The following is a 21,417-nucleotide window of genomic DNA, read 5'->3' as shown; positions in this document are numbered from 1 at the left end:
GCACTCGGACCATGCTGCTCTGTTTCTGGTTCCAGAGCTATCGCTGCCTCCCTTAGGGTGGCAATGGTTTCCTAGACTTCCATGAAACTGGGATAAGGACTAGTCTTATTCTTGGGGCCATTGTCATCTTGAGTAATTTACTGTAAATCCAAGACCTCGGGTCGGGTTTAGAATCAAGAAATTACAAATTGTATTTTTGTGCTCATATAGTTGTGATATTATTTACCACAAAGTAAATACATGTACTGTAAAAGAGCTTCATACTTGATCCCTTGTTTTGATTCTTTCCTCTTATTTTTTATTGCTCTTTAAAATATTGTGAAAGCATGATTTAATTTATATGAGCAACAATGTTCTGAAGAAACAATATCTTGGAATAAAAGATTTTTAACTGCAGATTTAGACTGCAACTTGGTTTAGTTTGCCATGTGTAATATATAATGATGTAATCTAATACACTACAAAATCCATAATTCTATTAGTGATACTTACTACAAATGATTTTTCACATCAGAGTGTACAAAAAGATGTTTTTGACATCAGAGACCAAATTAAGATGAAGATAATGCATTAAGGTAAGGTAATGCCTAAAATTTGGGGGGGTGGTATTGCTAATTTAAGTTCCTCTGGTTTAATGAAAAATGCAATATTTCCTAATTAAAAACAATTGTTCAGTTTCTACTAATGAAATTGACAATATAAGTGTTGGTGAAGACATAATTTACAGAATTAATGCAAGAATTCCAGGGATTGAAATCAGATATCTTTTTGTATTTGCAATCAAAACAGCTGTATTCATAATTTCACTGGTGCGAACTTTAGTATATTTGGTGGCCAGATTGGCATATTAGAAAATTTTTTTTTTTAAAAAAATGGGATCATTTATAATACAATATTTTGAAGGAGCTCATTGTAGATCAATAGCATAAAAATAAAAATAAAGTAAAAATGAAACACCACGAGTCTAAATATGCGCCTGGAATATGGATTGGAAACCTTAACTAAGGAAAATTCAAAGACCCCCATTCACACTGAAACCACTTTCCAGATTATTTTATTGAGTGCAAAACAAATAAAATCAAAAACTCTTTCACCACTTAGGAAGGAAGAACACCCTAACATAGAGATTTGTTACAGTATATTTCCATTCTGAAAGCCTGATTTCAAAATTTAAGCTGCTCAGTTTTGCATGTCTGTAGATTATACACATTCCTACAGGCTAAAGTGGATGCCATGTTTCAAAAGGCTGGCTTTCCCTCATATACACTTGATTCAACCACAATGCTAAAACATTCTCATTATTCTGCTTCCTTAGAAGAGCTTTCTGAAGTGTTCTGGACATTTCATAAAAAAAGATCAGCCTAATGCTTGATGCATATCAATATAAAAATGTGATAATCTATAAGCTGTCAATGATAAATTGCCTTTCCTAAAGTGCAGTTATTAGGTCAAAACATTGCCCCATTTACTATTTCATCAGTATTGACAGTAACTTTTTATGAGAAGTGGGAAGGTGAAAGGAAATTAATGTACAGTTCAATACAATTAAGGTCTCTATTTTGCTAAGCAGACTTAAAGGAAATTAATATAGTTTGAAAACATATGATGATAACAATTCAAATAATTTGGATCAATGATGTCCAGGAAAGCAAAACGGAATATTCAGTCTTTTTATTCAAGCCCAATGGCTGTCTGGAGGATAAATATTAGGAATGCTATTGAAATATTAGGAACAACATCTCAAATGAGATGTCAGACATTTCAGACATCTGTGTAGTTAATTATTCTTTTGTTCTTTAGGAACAAAAGAATACTGTGCTGTCAGATCATGCAGCGCTTGTTTTATGCACCTTTCTTATGGAAGCTGGAAATATAGACTCAAGTCTGACATTTGTAATCATGATCAATGCAAAAAATAAAGCAAAAAAAACCAAAAAAAAAGATATTAAAGCAGTATTGATTCATGAAGATGACACACCCATTTTTTCTATTTCATTTGGACTAAAATCTATAAAATTTGGTTCATAAATTTTAATATTTTATTACTACTATTTTTCTTTCTAGTCACCATTATTTCAATGCTTTCTTAAACAAAAGTTTTTATCATATGAGTTCTCAGTTTTGAATTGTTACTGATATGTTAAGAAAATTTTATTTCAGATTTTTATGTCTATTTTAATATAATTCAGAAAATGGAATTAATTCCTTTATTATTTTAGGGCACGTTTTACTTTCTTCTCTTTTTTTTTTCCCCATCAGTTGCTAAAGTTTCTTGCAGAACTAGCTGAGAAAATGTTGGGTTTAAGTTTTCCTTGTTAGAGAATCCTGTGATTTGTGCATAAATCTTGTACTATCATTAAATTGTAAACCCCACAGATACATGTTTTAATTCTTAAACTAACTAAAAGGAGGTTGACTTTAATGGCAGTTGAGCAGCTCAATCCCCTAATCAGCTTTGGAAATCTAAATGCAAAAGTCATGCTGACAAAATAAATTAAGCAACAACCTACGCATCCTTTTCATTCCCTAAACGCAGAGAAAAGCTTGAAAAAAGGAAAGATGAAAGTAAAGGTTGATTCTATGCATGAAGTTTAGCAGAGCAGAGTCCATTTTAAGCAACCCACTGCTGGGGGCTGAAGCTTTTCTTTGGACCACAAAAGCAGCAAACAAACTGTCTGACCAAAATGACAAAAAGTAACTGGGACCAAACTAGGACCTTCCCCCTGTTTTCCTACATATTTACACCAAAAATGGAAATTAGATGCAGTCTGATAGTTTGGCTTTAAAAAAATGTATATAGAAAAAAAAATTAGCTCTTTTAAAGTCTAATCTGCCACAAATAATCTCTGCTCCCACCATCAATCTGTCCTTCTCTTTCCATCTTTGGATGTCTAGTAAGATTTCAAAGCTTCAGAGTTAAGAAGAATAGGAAGAGACATCAATGTGTCCCTGATTACACCACAGGCCTGAGTCACTGAAATTTTACAGCGCGCTGCCTTGAACTGTTAAGTCTGCTAGTTCAGTTTTGTCAGAAACTTCTTAGATGTCATTTGTACCGATGCCTATCATGCCTGTCAACCAAGATAGAATCAGAGATTATTTCTGCAACTATTGAGTGAAATATTTTAATCAGATTAATTATCTATGACTTGCAATCTTGTCATCTAAGATATCTGTAGATTATCTTCTGATGCTATTGCATGTGATGCAATCAAATATTAGCTGCAACCAAGACATAGAGAAACAGTTTAAAACCATTTGCCTTCAGAATTTTTGCTCTCCTGTATTTTATATTTGGTATTCCTATTTCATATAATCAGTGAGATATAAGTGTTTCTATGAAGAGCCATTCTATCATATTAGTTTGTCTATTCCAACATTGTTAGAACAATGACACTACAAAAAACCTTTGCTTGCAGAGTCTAGAAATTTGCTCAGAAAACACCTTTTCCTTGTCATCAGGGTATCTAATGCAAGTCCTTTTAGTCTGGAAAACTCTTCTGAGTAACATTTTGTATTGAATGTGTTTGTCTGTCTGTCTGAAACACAGTATAATCAAAATACAGTCAGTAGTGCTGAGCTTCATTTTAAAGTAAAATGTAATGAAATAAGAAATTATAAACCAGTGCAGGTCCATTCATTCAGTGGATTTACATGTGGTCTCAGCAAAGCAAGTTTGTTAGCCTCATGCTATGTTCTGAATATCTGTTCATTTATTCATTCTATTATGCATATCACATCCTAAGGGAAGAAAAAATATCCAAAAACCAAAACCAATAAACTCTTCAGAAAATGGCACTGATTCTTCTCTAGAACTACTACACTTTTCTTCAAATAACTCTTCTGTAGGAAAAAAAGTAGATCACGTATGGCATGTGTGTTAGTATTAGAAAGAGAAATGTAAATGTTCGAAATACAGGGGGTTTGTATAACATTCTGCTGATTTGAATCCATAGATTTGGTGATGAAGCCTAAATAGCTAACTTATCCATATCCATCGAGCTTCATGATACTGCAAAAGTAGCACTGAAAGTTATATATATGTAACATAGAACTCTGTATATATTATATAAACATGCAGTAGAGAAATGTCCTGATGTGTAACAAAACTACTTGTCACATAAATTATAGACCCCTTGCGTGTATTAATGAAATGCACTCAAGAAACATAAAGGGTTCCTAATTTGTTTACCTAATCCTGAATTTTAAAGAAAAAAAGAATGAAAGATTATAAATGAGATACGGAAGAAATGTTTCAACAAGGTTCAGATAATAATAAAGGTCACAGTACTGTTTGCTGGGTGGCTAACCTCTGCAACGAGCCTTTTCTAAGCAGATCTTTTCATTTTTTACAAAATATATTAATCAAAATCTGTTACCTATTGATTCTTGACCTTTTTCAAAAAAAAAAAGGTGAAAAAAAAAATCAAGCTTATTTCATCTTAGAAATACTACATAGCTATTCCACCAGGAAAATTCATCATTTTCCTAATGCCTTTTTCGTTGCAGTATTTTTTTCATTAACACCTCATTAACACCTGCCTTTGTAGCATTATTTTACTCCTTTTCATATCTGTTTCTTAATAAGACAAGCTGAGCTCCTGTATAGCACAGAAAACTACCTATCAAGCAGCTGCCACTATGACATGCCCAATCAGTTGTCCTTGACACATGGTTATCCCCGCACACTCATTTTCATTCAAAACCCTCTTCAAGACCACCTCATGTAGTTGCATAGCTCTCATTCCCAGCCTAATACCAATGAAACTATTTATGTTAGTGGCAGGAAGGGATGTGAAGGTTAAAAACTGGATTACACATCTTATCTGCGCTGCTGAACAGTAGCAGTCATGAGATGCTGAGTGAAAGCCCAGCTTCTCCCTCTGTCAGGTATTCCACACTCCTGTGGTGTGAGACCCATGATAATTTCTCTTTCAGATGCTGCCTAATTTTTAAAAATTAGCAATAGTTTAAAAAAAAAGTGTTGCTAACCTGAATCTAAAAGGGTAAATTTCTTTGCAAATATGCCATTTAGCAGTCAATTAAAAACACATGAAAATCTGTTCTTGATGTTAATTCAAGTTAAGGAGTTTGTTTTGTGTAGTGTTGCTTTTATACCACCCTCCCATACCTTTATTTTTTTCTTGGAACATTCTTTTTTTGAAAAAACTCTTCTTGAAGAATTTGGTCAATAAAACAGCAAATCCATTTAGAGCCCTCCAATCTCACAGACTCTCTCAAACACAGCTGTAACTGTAGTTTGATAAAGATAAATTACCCCTCTTGCCTTCGACTTCAGATTATTTATTGTGTGTGCATTAGGTAATTCTTAGGAGTACCTATTAACTCTGTGGCACCAGAACCTCTAACACAGGTTCAGCTGAGTTAGACACAAAATTTAATTATTTTAATCATAGTTTTTGACTCAAATTCTGTTTCTTTACTGGACATTACTAAACACACTATTATCACAGAATTTGAAAAGAATGAATCTTACACAAATGTCTTGGTGTAAGATCAAAAATACCATTCCATCAGATATTAAAACATAGCTACTCAAAAATATTTTATCAGGGAATTATCTATAAAATCAGAAAGTGTTAACAGAGGGTACAACATGTATTTGAAGATAGATAGGTCAGTAGTTCCCATCAGTCGAAATAATTTATTTTCTTATCACAAGAGAGACAAGGACATGCTCACATATAAGATATTTGAGGGTCAGAGCACAGAGATTTTATTTTTCTGGTCTCTTTTTTTTTGCACAGAGTAGTAGAAAGCCTAATGAAGAGTTTATCAGCATCCATGTATATCTTGTATACATTTATTGTACACATTAAAGTAGGTTAATTATGCCTAGGATAATTATGAAGACTTCATGAAGTTTTTCTACCCTTAATAATCTCCAAAATATGAAAAAATGTTATGGAAACATTCTGAGTTGTTAATATTTCATCTGCAAAAAAGTTTTTTGTTAGATAAGCATAGGCTATATAATTCTCACCACAAAAATGTAGTCTATAATGACAGTAATATGACGAATATGTCATTGCAATATAAGCTGAAAACCTAGGAAAAAAATTACTTGAAAGAAAAAATTACTGTGACCAAATCCTGCAAATAAACATTTTACAGAAAGATCAGTATCAAACAGTCTAAACCACCGGTCTTATTTATCCTTGTTACTTTGGCTGAGTAAACTACCCTTCTTGACAGGACTAACCAGACCTGTAGGAAAAACCTGGAGCTTGGCAGACTCCTAGGGGAACACTTAATCCCCCCTGCATATGCCCAGGTATTGTCCTTTTCTACTGCCTAGTAACCCATCACTGAACAGGATATTCTTCAGAGAATCTATGTTCCCTGAGTACACAAACAGTGAAACGATTGCCAGAATCAAGGATTTAATTCATAATTAGTGACAAAACCCCTGATTCCCTCTGAATAGAATTCGTTTTTAAAATGGTCCTCCAGTCCAAGACATTGAACACCTCTGAAGGATACTGAGTTATTTTTTTATAAAATGACACGGGAGAAAGTGCAGCAGCCATTACAGATGTGCTCAGCAATAGCTCACAGGCAATCTTAGGTAACAGAGTGAGTTTTATAGAGAAGAGATGCTGCCCACAAGAGTGCTATTATCTCCAGCTCTTATCTGAAAACGTCTCTTATGATTTTTAGCATACATTTGGATAGCTGCCAGAAAGCTTGTTTTAAAATGTCACCTAAAGTACAAATAGCTCTTCTATCAGGAGAGCACTAGAGAATGCCACTTTGAGACTTGAACCCATGACATTGTGTCAGGTGCAAAAATCATAACAAATGAACCAGAGAGAACTTGGCAGCCTACCTCATGACTTCTTATCTTAACACAAATTGCTGTGACAAAATGCATTACTTCTTAAAGAGAAATGTCATCTGCACCCAAACCTGGAATTATAACATCTGGTCTTTATTCTGTTAAATAACCTGGGTTTAAGGCTGTGTCTTCTTTATAAACACCTAGGTTAATACATCAAAGCAGGAAAGGGCTCTGTGAATGTTAAAAACAATTCTTCACAGTGACCTTAACTTTTTACCTTCCCATTTATTTCTGATTGCTGCTATATGTAGTTTTAGAATAACAGAATGTCCCTTTAAATAATGAATTGTTAATGCAAGAACTAATTCTTTTATGCTGATTGGCAAAAATGAAAAAAAAACCAACCCTGGATAAATTGTTATTGCATGTGAATTAATGGCAAAACTGATTAATTCAGAGATAAGAATTTGATAGATATATTCCTGGATATATAGTCAAAATATTGTATAATTATTAATTCAAATCACATTTTATGTATGACACAGATAATATAATTTGCACCCCTCTTTTTAGCTTGTCTTAATGACTACGTAACATAAATTTTTGTTTTATTCAGAAGGTCTAAATGAGGATGAGACCAATCTCTTACTTAACAGTTGCATTACCACCATTAGCCAGTAAATGCTTCCATTTTCAGTGAGATTTTTCCATACATATTAGAAACCAGCTTAAAACATGACCTTATCCTTTTTGTGATTGCCATAAATTTTTGTGCCTTTAATTCCTCCATCTATCAGTCTAAAAACCTGACAATGAACTGACTAAACACATGGTTACCTTTAGGCATAGTTCCCACCCCCCCCCCCCAAAAAAAAAAAATGGAAAGCTTTCCCAGGATAGCCGTGTCATCTTTTTTGTAAAAACCACACCTTCTGGCTGTCACTGCTATTTTGCCAAACTGCTGTATGAGGACACAGTAGAGTTTGCCATAAGAGGTTTTGTGGAGGTCTTATGTGAGAGCTTTTGAACCAGTGATAGAAGATATTTAGTTGTTTAGTCATTTTCCATCACAATATTTTTAACTTTCTTCATTGCTCACTTGCTGAAATATCTATTTCACCATGCTCATTTTCTTCTGCATTTGAGAGTACACAGAAGTTTCAGTTACAGAAATGGACACTGATACCACATCTGTGAAGAAACAGTTTTTTTTTTTCTTCTGCCACTGATTTCTATAGGATAAATGGTACCCAGGGATTAAAGTTATATAATTTATTCCTTATTTTAGGTACAAGATTTCTTTAAATACAAACACAAGCATTCTGTCATGCCATCAAGCTTCTAAAAAAACTTGAGATTCCAAGCAGTCCTTTAAGCCCCAATTTTAGTTTATGTTCTGTACAACTACCTATCCAGTGAGGTACTTCTGTAGAATCTAATGTAGTGCATGTTTAATACAGTGTTCTGTAATGTATTCTGATGATCCAAATATTTTTCAGTTCTAATAAGAAACATTGAAGATTGTAAAAAGGTTTGACAGTGGCACCTGCATCCTGACACATAAACAATAATTTACAATGCTTGTGATGTTTTTAACAGCATCTTCTTTTTAAATAGTAAAAAGTACATCAAGAAATTTTTCATTAAAATTCTGAAACCCCTCAAGCTAAAAAATATTTTGGGTAAACAAATTGTATGCCAGAATGAAGTATGTGTGCCACCATACACAATGTGGGGCAGTCGTTCTAGCATGCATTCCCTTGTGCATTTTTATTTTGAAAACCCTTTTTGTTCTAAGTACAAATTTCTATTTTGAAGTACTTAATTTAATTTTTCATTAATTTCTTCACCAGCACACATTCCTAATGGATAACTTGGGAAACCATAGATCTTATATGTACTAACTTATATCAAAACAGGGATGGTTTGAGAGATCGTTTAAATTTCTCCATCTTTCACCTCTCAAGGAATACATTTTTGCTCATAAAGAACCTAAAACTCTACGTTGTGGCTTCAGTGTCTTCACTGCAGAAGGAAGGAAGATTTCACGACATGGGTATAGTTAAAATAAGTCTGAAAATGAGAGATACATGAGTCAGTACAGCGCATCTCAGGTAAATAGCTTTTCAAAGGCAAGGCTCAGTAGATAGTGCCTAGTTTAGAAATTTATGCTTTCTGGGATTTACCTTAGTTTTCATCCACAACTTGGAAACATATTCCATGAACCAACTATTTCTTAGGACCCTATTCAGGGCTGCTCACCTTATGCTGTGTTACAAGCTATGAACTTGTCCTCAGGATTCAAGTGATAGAAGAAAGAACTAGGACAAATGTCATTACTTTTACATTATAGCAGGTATAACAACATGACTGATTTATTTCTCAGGAGTCACCATCAAGCAGCTTTCAAGTAGATGTAATGTTCTGACACTACTGATTCAAGGAATTTCTTAATTTAATTAGGTGATTATCAGACAAATATGAATGGCTGAATTTGGAGATTCCATTAATTCAAGTTTAATCTTTGAGAACACATTCTGCACTAATATTCATGATGTTTAGAGTAAAACCAAAATGAACTATTATTATCACTGTAAACTTCCTTAGAAATGAGATTATATCAGTGATTATTATTCTTAATTTTTTTCTGTGACCTAATAAAGTGAAAGGATACGTTACATGTATTTGATTTCTTACTGTTAAATTTCCTGTAACCCCAGGACTTACCTTCAATGCTTTGCCTGAACCTCTGTTCTCTTGAGCTGCTCATACTTGTAGATGTGCTTAAGCCAGCTTTATTTTGGCTGTAAATTGATCACATCAGCATCACAACTGGAAGTATGTGGTAATACTTGCTGTAACCAAAATAAGTCCATTTACAAGGTAGACTTTACAGAATCAAAGCTGCACATATTGGTCTGGAAGAATGTTCTTTCTAAACCTCCCTGACTGAATCCACAAAGAGAGCTTACAGAAGGGCAGTATTGATGGAAATAAAACACCTGAGGAAAATACATTAATCATACATGTTTTTAATGAGTTCTGGTCCTTGTTACAATTAAAAATATAAAAGAAATGAAATTCCTAAAATAGGTATAAGCCTTTGCAGAGTTGTAACTAATTAACAAAGCAAAAAGGATGCTCAACACTGACATAACTACATCTAGTGCATTTTGATTAAAATGTGGTAATATCCCCAAGGGATTGGCAAGTAATGTGAGATTAGATGAAAACTATAAAAACCTCTAGTATTAAATCACTCTGATTAATACCAAGCTGAGGAAAAAGGAAAAAATAAATTTAAAAAATCAACACTCTCTACCTTTGCTTCTCTCATACTCAATGTTGATCAACTGCTCATTTCCAGCAAAATGGCTTTTTAGGTTACCATAATTCAGATTTAAATTATATCTCCTGCAGTATAAAAAGAAAAGAAATTAAAATACATTAAATATAATTCTAAGTGGGAAATTTTAGTGTGCAACCCTGCTTGACAGACACTTGTGTGAATTGTGTATTACTTAATTTGTTTCATCTTAATATACATTCCCATTCAGACTTCTTTTTTTTCAGACAAATGTGAGTTACTTTCCAGCTTAATGTGGCTATTTTCCTGTTGTCAGGATTTGAGCCTGCTCAATAATTTAAGATTTTCCTCCACCTTTGTGAAGGGAGAAAATAAATTTGAAACAAGGCTTTAGAAAAGAGTAAATCATGAACGAGTAAGTGATGTTTTCCTGTTTTGCTGTTGCATAGTGGATAAAACTGTTTGGCTATGTATTTAGAAGAGACCTTGTGCATTGCATTTCAAAAAGATATGGAGGTACCCATCTCAGATTCATTTTCAGGGGAAAAAAACCCAAAAGAGACAAGAAAATAAGTATGGAAGGTTGCATATAGTTTTTCTTCATTAAAACACTGTTAGAACAGGCAAAGAATAATATGATGCCTCTCTGCTATCTCCCATGGCAACTATAGATTCAGAGAATTTTGTGTGTGCACATGAACAAATTGTTGTGAACAGGATTATTTTGAAGGTCAGTTTGTGATACTGTTTTTGGAAACGTTGTGAGAGAAAGGAAGAAAGAGAAGTAGCCATGAGTAGAATTTTGCATTTTAAGGAATTTTAACTTGAAGAAGCAAATAGATGGAACATAGAGTAAGAATTAATAGTGAAGCTGATTATCAAATGATCTATTTTCAAAAGCTGAGAAGCTTACTGTACATGTTAAAGGATTGCTTTTTAGCCTGAAGAAAGTTGAAGAAAGAATTTGTTATTTCTCTCCCTTTCCTTATCATCTCTGTCATTTACTTTAATTTGAAAAAATGAAAGACATGTCAGAAAAGGAAGGCTGAAGATCAAGAAGAATGAGAAAATTTTTTAAAAGGAGAACTTTTGATGAGAATAATGTTTTAACCTCTTTTAAAAATAGATAACTTTGTACAATTTTAGGAATCTACAGAATGCATATTTTTAATCATTGGACAAAAGTCTTGGGAGACCAGGGTACATATTTGACAGGGATTCACACAAAAGGTAGCATAATTATATTCCTGCATTGACAAAATGATATGAATGTCATTAGGGCAAATACAGAGAGGCAGAAAAATCTTGAAGCTATGTTTATCTCCTCTAGACTCGTTCAAGACCTTCAGATCCTCTGACTCACAGAGCTCAGAACTGCACACAGAGCTCCAGGTGAGGCCATGCCAACTCTGAACACAGCAGGATAATTGCCTCTTTCGACTGGTTGGTCATGTAGTGTTTGGCGTGCCCCAGGCTGAGGTTTGCCCTCTGGGCTGACAGGGCAATGAGAGCTCCCACTGAGCCTCCTGCTGGCCAACACCCCCTGATCACTTTTCTCAGGGTTGATCTCCTTGTGCCTTGCATTACTCCATTCTAGGTGCAGAATCCAACAAAGAATACAATTACTTCTTATATTTGTAAGAAGAAAATGTTGCATTTAACTTTGTGGTAAATTTCTGTTTTTAAAGGGTCTTAATATCATTTCTGTTCTTTCCTGTCCATTTATATTAGTGTTCATTGGTGCAAATGTTTATTTCAAGGGAAAAAAAAAAAAAAAGGAACAGTTTATCTCATTGAAATGTGTTTTCTAGTGATGGGTAAATTAAATATGAAAGTCAAGAAGGTCCTTTGAGATTATTTCCAGCCGCTCCTCTCCTAGTTTATACTCATGTTTGGCATTATTCCATCCCAGGTTCAGAATCCAGCATTTGCTGTTGAAGTTCATGCAGCTGATGATGCACAAGAGCTGTTCAGCAGTAACTAAAACATAGGGGTTATTAACACTGTGTTCATAACAAATCCAAACCATAGCAACCTCAAAGCTATCTATGCTTGTCCCTTGTGAGAACACCTCCCAGTTTGATATCATCAACAAATTGGCATCCAGGTTGTTGCTAGGCATACTGAACAGAACTGTCCTTAGACTGGGACCTGAGGAGCACTGCTGGTGACCAGTTGCAAGCCAGATGTAGGCCCACTCATCAAAACACTTTGAGCCCTGCCCTTCAGCCAGTTCTTCACCAAGCGTGCTGTGGATCTGCTTATCTGACATCTGGACAGCTTGTCCAGAAGGATGCTGTGAGGGAGAGCATCAAAGACTTGACTAAAATCCAGAAAAACTTCATTCACTGCCTTCTGCTCATCCGCTAGCCAAGTGACCTTATCACAGAAGGATATCAAATCAGTTAGACAGGAATTTCCCTTCATGAATTTGTGTTGACTGTGCCTGATGAGCGCATTGCCCTTTACATGCCTTTCAGTAGTACCCACTGTGACCTTCTCTAATTTTTTTCCAGTTACTGAGGTTAGCCTAACAGATCTGTGGTTTCTTTGTTGCACTTCTTTATCACATAGCAGAAAATTCAGAACTCAGGAGAAGGGGGTATTTGATTTACCTTGCTCTTGTCAGACATTACCTTTAGCAGAATTTAGACAGCAACAAGAACTGGTTTTCATTATTGAGACCAGCACCAACCCTTCCTCAGGAAATATGTACCTGCTGAAAATCTTTGCAGTTCTCTGTACTGCAGACCCCAATCCAGATTTTTCTTCTAGATTTTCACTGGATTTTGTAAGAATGCGCCAGCAAGGACCATTTTCTAGTGATTTTATCTAGAGATTAGACTTGCACTGTCTTGGTTCAGGAAGTAGCCTAATATTTCATGCTGTCTCAGATCCGTATTTGTGCTTCCTTTACACGTAGGTAAGGGGCAGAGGATCTGACTTCCACTTTTCACTGAATACCAGTCAAGACTCAGATTATCTAGAGATATATTTTTTTTGTAGGTTGGAAGCAATTGTTTGTGACCAAATGTATAGACCTGTATCATTGCCAGTAGGTTAGGTGAGATACAGACTCAGGCCAGGTCAGTTTATGCTGCAGGTAAGGGTAAGGCTGAGGTCTTCACTTTGATGTTAGAAATGACTTTTTCACAATGACAATGAAAAAAGCTCTGGGCATGTAATGATTATATGCATTTGAGCTCAAGCTTATCTCACTTCTTACGTGATGTTTTCTGATATTTTATGACCTTATGGCTGTTTTCAAATATTAAGGTAAAGATTTGATCTAATTTTCTAACATATCTCCTTGCAAATATTTTAAAAATACCTAAGGTGAGATACAGAAAAACTGTTATTAAGGAGGACATCTTCCATGCAAGTTTGTTTGCAACAAAGAGCCAAATTTTTCTCTATTTTTTAGATTATCTATCTATCTATCTATCTATCTATCTATCTATCTATCTATCTATCCATCTATCTATCTACCTATCCATCTATCTATCTATCTATCTATCTTTTAAGTATCTACTTTAATTGAAGTGCCTGTTTCTCTTGGCTAGCTACAAATTGACTGCAGGGTACATAGTCCAGATGTAGAGAGACATCTATACAGTAGACATCTCTCTATATTTTTTTCTGTAAATAATTCAAATGAAATTACACAAGTAAAAGTAATATTGTAAGATTATGCACTGTTTAAACATTATGCTGCTCTTTTACTCCATTCAGGGAGTTTTTACCAACTTTTCTAGCAATTTGTCAAAGGGCAGCAAGAAAACAGTTAAGTTTGTAGAAGAGATATAACAAAATACCAAAGAGATGGAACTATATTGTTAAATACTATAAAACAATGTTTTGGGCTTTTTTTTTAGGTAGTAGTTTTTTGGGGTTTGTGAGTTTTTAAGTTGGTTTTCCAAATGCAGAGAATAATTGAAATAACCAAAAATTTTAAAAATTGTAGTTTTTATTTATGGAATGTTGAATATTAAATGTATTCATTTGTAGTAGTATAAATTTTCAAAAATTAAGAGAGTCCTGTATGTGAGAACTGTCCCTCAATGCGTGCTCTCAATGACCTATAAAAACTTAAACCTTCGCTCATTAGCTGCTTAAGTGAAATTGAATTCTAAAAAAAGCAGTTCTGAGGAAAGGAGAATTATTCATAACCTGCAGATCATATGAAAGGTTTATGGTTTGTTACTGTGAGATTTAACATTGCTGGATATGTGCAGGCAGAGCTATTCCCAGTAATCACACTGATCTCTGCATTTTGTGCATGCGATGAAGATATAAAGGAACAAAAGTTCCCCACTGAAAAGGTTTGCAGTCTCTTTTGAGCATAAACTGCATAAATAAAAAAAGAAAAATGCTGAGCAACTAAAGCCAGCAAAAAATGATGAAGACACACGTGTGTACCTCTACCTCCAAAAAACCCTTGCTTGCTTTTGGAGGCTCAGTTTTAGAATACAGATTTTATTTCCTCATAAGTTGGTAAGAATTGTCTCTATTTACTTGTGTAGCTGCTCATTTGCACTTGTTACAATAACCATTAGCAATGCTTTACAGAATTTTTAATTATGGAGTCACATCTGCAAAATGGGTTCTATTTTCATCAGTATTATTACATTAAATGCTGGCATGAGTAAGTAAGTTTCTGTTAGATGAGAAATCCAATTTATAACCAACATGACTACAGTTGGGTCATGGCCTCTAGTAAAGAACTACCAGCTCAGGATATGACTTCACAGAACAGCTCTAGGCACTGAAGAGATATGTGGATTAAAGACCTGTACATCAAACAGACGTGTCCAGAAATACTCTGTCTTTAGTAATCTGATCATTTAAAGAAAGAAATGTTCCTGTGCTCAGAAGGAAAAGAGATACATTTTTTTAAAAACTGAACTTATTGTATCATCTTTGTGGAAAATGATGATCCAAGTTGATTAATAACAACTGCAGCACTTTCTCACAATCAACAGCAAGTGTCTTGAACCATTAAGGAGATGAGTTCAAAGTCCCAGAAACTAATAATTTGTGTACTTTCACCACTAAGTGAACTCATCTTTCTTGTCTGGCTCTTCCAGTGTCAGAGAGATCCTGCATGTAATGCACCATATCTGTTGTAACTTCTGAATTAACAGCGTAATTGCACTTGGCATTCAAGTTCTACTCTGTGCCAGGCAGTGAAAAAAGTGAGAAAGGAGACAGTTTGTCTCCAGATAGGATTGAACTCTCTTCTTTAAATTTCTTCAGTGTAGGTGGCAGTGTACGAAATGGATGTCTAGGCTTCCAAGAAATGCAGAAGAGAGTGAATCAAAAATAGTTAATGCAATCTGGAGAGTAATTCTTTCCAGAATTAGGTAGGCAGGTATAGAAGCAGTTGCATGAACACAAGATGAGATGTTCTGCCATATTTAAGATTTCTCAGGGATGTTGAACTAAATTAGCTTGCACTAGATGATCTCCAGATGTCTCTTCCAACCCTAAAAATTCTTTGAATCTGTGGTTCTGTGTTACTCCAGCACAATGTTGTGGATTTACAGAATGTGTTGGATCTACAGAAAACTTGTCCTCGTCTGAACTAGCAGCTGGAGGAAAAGTGCGACATGGAAGAGTAAATCTGTCTTTTGAGTGTAAAAAAAAAAAATGTAATCTAAACCAGTACTTTAATAGATAAGAAGATACACAGAAGTAAGTTATTGATTGATTTTTTTCCTCCCATGTATTTGTTGGCATACTAAAGCAAAAGTGGAGGGAAGATCTTGAAGAATTTGAAGTAATTTAATTCTCTTCAAAAAGTGCAGATGAACTTGTTGCTCAGTAAGACTTTTAGCACAACTTGGGGGATGAGGGTGGTCATTAGCTGCAGTAAACTAGCAAATCTTGAGGAATTTGTGTAAATATGTAGATCTGGAGGGCTTTTCATAGCCAGAGACCAAGCATTGATTTTCAAGTTTAATTTGAAATTTAGATTCCTCTGAGAAGGCTGCAATATCCCATCTGTTTGGAATTGGTTACATGACAAAGGTCACGTAGACATGCTCTGGATAGCTGAGAATTGGAAAAGTACTGGCCCAGCTAATCTGGGCCCTGCACCTGCACGGCCACAGTGGCCTTGGGTATAGTTGTAGTCTGATAACAAGATGATGTAGCCGAAAGCAGAGCATGAGAAAAGGAAGATGTAAGTTGTAAAGGATGAAGAAGTAAGAATAACCAATAGACTGCTTAGCTTACAGAATATGCAGGAGCTTATTACATGTTGTGCTTAAATGTCTTATGCTCTAATCAATAAACGAAGCTTGCTGATTCTCACATTGAGGTGTCACCGAGCCTCCCTCACTGCGACACCCATCCATCCATTTTAAATAATCAACCATTGATTCACTTCAGTAGTCTCATTAGAGCTACAGATACTATGAACCAGTAATTGAGGTCTTGGCTATAGATACTTAAAAAAAATGAAACATTTTATTTTCCTTTTTGTTTGCCTTAATCCCTTGATTTAAAATATTTCTGTTCATTCCTTTCTTGAGGCAGTATCTGCTGGAATATGTAATTTTGAGGGGTACCAAGTCACGCCAAGAACAATTAAGAAAGGATTTGATGCAAGTAAAACCAAAGAAATCCCAGATCTATGGCAAAGGAAGTTTTGACAAAAAGCTTAAGAGAGGAAGGGTTTGAGGAATGTTACCTATTAGGCAGTAACACAAACTTAACCCTGTATGTGCTGCTTGTGTTAGCCATATATTCACAGAGGAGGGCAAAGTTAATCCCATTTAGGCTGATAATATTTTTCATTATATATATTTACTGATTTCAAAATACTGATTAAAAAAACCATGGTACATTAAAGAGCTTTTTGGACAAGCAGAAAAAAAAAAATCTTTGTAAGATATTCTCTGATCTGTTGTACTGCCTTTCCCCCACAAAAGATCTCTAGTGACCTAACATGTTTCTTTCTTATACATCTTGTTGTGATTGAGATTTAAGACACATTTTTACCACATATTAAATTATTCCAATATGAAATTATTCTTGTTCATAAAGAGCAATTTATTTCATGTCAGTACACCAATTTTCTCTTGCTGTTATTTTCATGTGTTTTTTTTCAACTGTCATCAAAAGATCAATCTGTTGGAAACACCGTGGGCAAACGTAATCCATTTTAAAAGTAATTTTCAATCTATAATATCAAAGAACAATCATATAACAATTGTATTTTGGGCTTAAAAATTAATTTATGAATCTACAGTAATTCTATAACTTCAGGCAATAAATAGCTACTGTGAGAACTTTGACACATAAAGTGTTTCAAACTACATCCTGAATTTCATACCTTTAGGACACAAATTTGTCTAGGCCACATTTTAACAGCAATGCAAAAGTAATGGTTCTTTAAGGGAAAAGATTCAGGTCTATCAGGGACATATTTCTGAGATGAAGGGATATTGAGGGAGGTGGAATATGGCAGCTCTCAACTGTCCTTACATCTTCTCAGCTTTTGGAGCCCAATTATGGCTGTTCACAACTTGAAACTCTACTTTGTGTCCTGCAGCAGACAACCCAAAGGGACTGATCTGGCATCCAGAACAAGAGATGTCTGATACTCAGGGACTGTGATGCACAACAGTATTTCCCAGATCCATAATTTAGAGAGGAACATGCATGTAAAGGGGATCCAAGCCTGCTTGTTTGAATTCATTGAGTCCACTTTGCAGTTCAATTAAGATTAAAGGAAAAGATGAGGGTGTACCTCAATAGGAGAAATAAATCTTACAGTTCTGGTTTGTTAACTTTGGACTCCTTTGAGGCTAAAGCATAGAAATGAGGAAGGAAAAGCTATATGTTCTGATGACTGATTGTAAGCAATTTTCAAACTTTTATTGAGATTCTTATAGCCAAATTTTTAAAGGAAATTTAGAATATGTACAAAATTTTCGTAGTTAAGAAAAAAAAAAAAATCAAGGCCAAACTGAATCAAGCAAAAGGCAGTAGTCTAATTCTAATTTATACTAGGCAGTTTTATGGTATTTTTCTACCACAGAGAGGTTTGAAAATACTTGCAAAAGTAATTTATGCTGGCTTTAAAGCTCATTTATGCTGCCAGAACAATGATAACTGAGTCACTGAGCTTCTGAGAGTCATGGCATTCAACATTTATCAAAAAATTCTAAGAGTGCGCTTACTCATTACAAGTGTCTAAAAACATTATTCATCCATGAACACTGAAAAACTTACAGTCAGCAAATCAAGAAGGAAAAGCTGTCACATCAGACAGGTATCCAATTCCATTGCTCTGGAATTTTCAAATTGTAGAGCTTTAACTAACTTTACTGGAACCAGAAATAGACTTCTGCAGAGTGATCTTAAACTTCTCTTTAACAGAGAATACAGATGAATTGGAATTAACTTTGTACAATCTGTAGATGGCAAATTATTTGGACAAAATTTCAATGATCATTTAAAAATGGCAAATGTTTAAGCAAATAAGATTCAGATTAGGTGAGCAATCAAATCTATGTTGATATAAACTATTGTTATTCATTATACATGGCTATTTCAGCTCTTCAAAAGAGTTATTTCAAAAGGAAACATAATTAAAATCATTATGACTAGTGACTATCAGCAAAAGTTGCTACATATTTCTCTTATCCAAACTTCTGATGCACATCAAGCTTGCAAAAGTAAAAAAGATCTAAGTAATTCTTTTGATTACAAAATGTCTTAAAAAAAAAAAAAAAGCCAAAATCTTAAAGTTACAAGGTTCCAATACTTTACAAACAGTGATATCTTTTTTTTCAGTATTATCCTTCTTGAATTTATCCCTTTCTTTCACCTAATTTGCTCTCTATTCAAAAAGATCAAAAATGTTCATTTCTAAAGATATTTCTAGTGGCAAAAAATATATTAAGTATTATGTAATACAGCTGGAGAATTGAAAAGTATTTAATTTATAAATGTCATTCTGCAGTAGACTACTTGTGGAAATTGGGAACACTTTGTAAAAAGCCATCCACATTTAAGAGGCAAAGATTCATCATGTAATGATTAAATCCCTGATAGTCATTAAAGTTAAGGAGCCTGCTGAAGAGCAGCTTCAGATAAAGACTTGCAGACAATGAAGCAAAGATTATCACAGACAGACAAACACATGGAACATGTGACATCAGTTCCAAAGGACTTACCCCTTTATTCTGCAAACTAATTCCAGACATAGTCAGCTAATGAGCAATAGCTCATGTCATAACTGAGATAGAGGTTTCTCTTTGTTCTTTAATATTAATGTCAATTCACAAAGCTAAGAAACTTACAGCTCACACAGTGCAAGCTGAAACTTAGAATATAATCCCACAGTTGGACACAATGTGACAAATCAGTGACATGTGAAGTTTACATTTTATAATTTCAAGTATCTTTAAATGTCCATGTTATGTTTAATGCTAGCCTTTTGTCTTGGTGATTCTGGGACCTGGCAGGTGGTTTCTAAACCTGTGGTAAACAATCTGGACTGCATATGTGAAATACAGTAAGTTCTCTTGTGTTGTTTGACAAGTTTCTTTGCACTATCCTATTTACTAGATATAGCAGGAGCCTCTTCCTTCTGCTGATCCCTCTCGAAAAAATACCACACAGGGGCTGTTTATTAAAGAATACTAGAGTACACTTTCTAGAAGCACATATCTCAGAGTAACAGAAAGCAATTTTTATATGCCTTCACAAATTCTGCATTCATTCCAAATTCTGCATTCATTCCAGACCTTCTGCTTAACAGATAATAGAAACATCTGACACATATTGAACAAAGTGTCATTCAGGTTTAAGGAAAAGAGATTTCCTGGATTAATGATTAACAAATGATGGCATTAACTGGTTGATTAATCTTTCAGAACCTCCTTATATATATAACATGATGGGAAGAAGGCTTCTCCCTGCCTGACTTTAGAGTGCTTTACTGAAGAAATTCTTTAAAGAAGTGAAATTGAGAAGATAAGGGTCAAAGATTACAGACTTCAAACATCAGTGGATGTGCAAGAACAGACTAAGAAAGAAGACATTTCTCTGCTATATTAAGTCTTAAAATCAAAGTTTTGCGTGCCAAGATGTGCACCATTCATTTCTCAGTCATCTGCACATAAAATACCCATGAAAGTCAGGGAACTGGATTTTCAGTTCTTTAGTGTCTGAACTCAAACACACGGTGCACAGCTAATGTTCCTCCTAGATAAAACACTGGAAGCAAAAATCAGTGAGCAAAAAGTGGTCTGTACCAAAAGACATTGAAAAAGTGATATATTAAATACGCACTAGATTTTATGAGTTTCTTCAAGCCTGTAAGCTGGTAAAACCTTTTAATTTAAAGTAATCCATTTTTTGCAAAGAAAATTGTAGCTGACCTAAAAAGAAGTGTCACCTTCACGTACAAACCACAAAACTAAAAATGCCATCTCTCTTAATCTATACTGGTGATTATTGTCATTAGTGCACATTCCACTGACTTTTTCTGAAATAAAATTTTTCATGTATTTATTTTCTCAATTTCTTTCCTGCTCATTTTCACCACAACTATTTATGTGCTATTCTAAAGGCATATCAATAAAATGCACTGATACATATAAATATACTGATAAAATACCATTTTATATTAATTTTGGTCTGCTTTAAGCTAAATATAATCAACTAAGTGGAAAAGGGACAGTGGTGTAGTGTGGGTAAAAGTAGGGGGAGTTGAAATATTCCTGAAAATAACATCTTAGCCATAGAATAAAGCAGTACATAAAATGTTGTGCCTCTTCCCTGCTTTAGTGACTTCTGGACAGTGGATGGAAGCAAGGCCTAGTTTAGCATCAATTTGTATCACATGAGACAACAGGTAGAATCATAGAGTAGTTTTGTCATTAACTGGACAGCATTAATGATCTCTGAAGTTGGGGAGAATTTCTGTTCAGTATCTTCCTAAATCTGTGAATTTATTATTTCAGTATTGTGCCCTGAAATAATAAGCCCTGCCCTCCATGCTGAATTTGATCAACAGCTCAATAGAAATTTTTGACTATCATTACTCATCACCTAAAAATTTGGTCATGTGAATAAATATATGCCACTGGGTTGTACCTACATTTATTCTTTAGCTATTTCTGTGGTTGTATTTTTAAGTACTTAGAATTCAAATATTTCCTCTAAATTCTCTTTAGAATAATCATATATCTTGTTCTGTACTTTCTATGCAATGAGGGTTAAAATAAATCCATTAGGCAACAATTTGGATGCAATCTTATACTAATAGAAAAAGCTGAAATTACCACTT

Source organism: Haemorhous mexicanus, chromosome 1 (genome assembly GCF_027477595.1).
Source record: "Haemorhous mexicanus isolate bHaeMex1 chromosome 1, bHaeMex1.pri, whole genome shotgun sequence".
Lineage (NCBI taxonomy): Eukaryota > Metazoa > Chordata > Aves > Passeriformes > Fringillidae > Haemorhous > Haemorhous mexicanus.
This window is presented reverse-complemented; position numbering follows the sequence as displayed.